Source organism: Alosa sapidissima, chromosome 2, assembly GCF_018492685.1.
Source record: "Alosa sapidissima isolate fAloSap1 chromosome 2, fAloSap1.pri, whole genome shotgun sequence".
Lineage (NCBI taxonomy): Eukaryota > Metazoa > Chordata > Actinopteri > Clupeiformes > Clupeidae > Alosa > Alosa sapidissima.
The window spans coordinates 35,513,753-35,514,265 of record NC_055958.1 but is presented as its reverse complement, the minus strand read 5'-3'; positions in this window follow the sequence as shown (position 1 = coordinate 35,514,265).

The window sequence follows — 513 nt, the reverse complement described above, 5'->3', positions numbered from 1 at the left end:
ACCTCCACCACCCCCCCCCCCCCCCACCCCCACCCACCTTGCTGTGTCGCCCTGTGCCAGACCTCACTGCTGGGGGCTGCGGGGCTCTGGCACGGGCCTGGTGGAGGGGAGAGAGATGATGGCAGGCGGGCAGGGCGAGTGGGCATGAGATGGCATGGGCATGGGCTCTGGGACGGGCAGGGCGAGTGGGCATGAGATGGCATGGGCATGGGCTCTGGGACGGGCAGGGCGAGTGGGCATGAGATGGCATGGGCATGGGCTCTGGGGCGGGCAGGGCGAGTGGGCATGAGATGGCATGGGCTCTGGGACGGGCAGGGGGTGGCACGGTTTCATGCCCGCCGGTCCTAATGAGCTGGTGCGAGTGAGGAAGGGCACAGTGGGCCCACAAGCCCCAGCCAGAAGCCAGCCATGCGTGTGTGTGTGTGTGTGTGTGTGTGTGTGTGTGTGTGTGTGTGTGTGTGTGTGTGTGTGTGTGTGTGAGCGTGTGTGTGTGTGTGTGTGTGAAGCACCAAC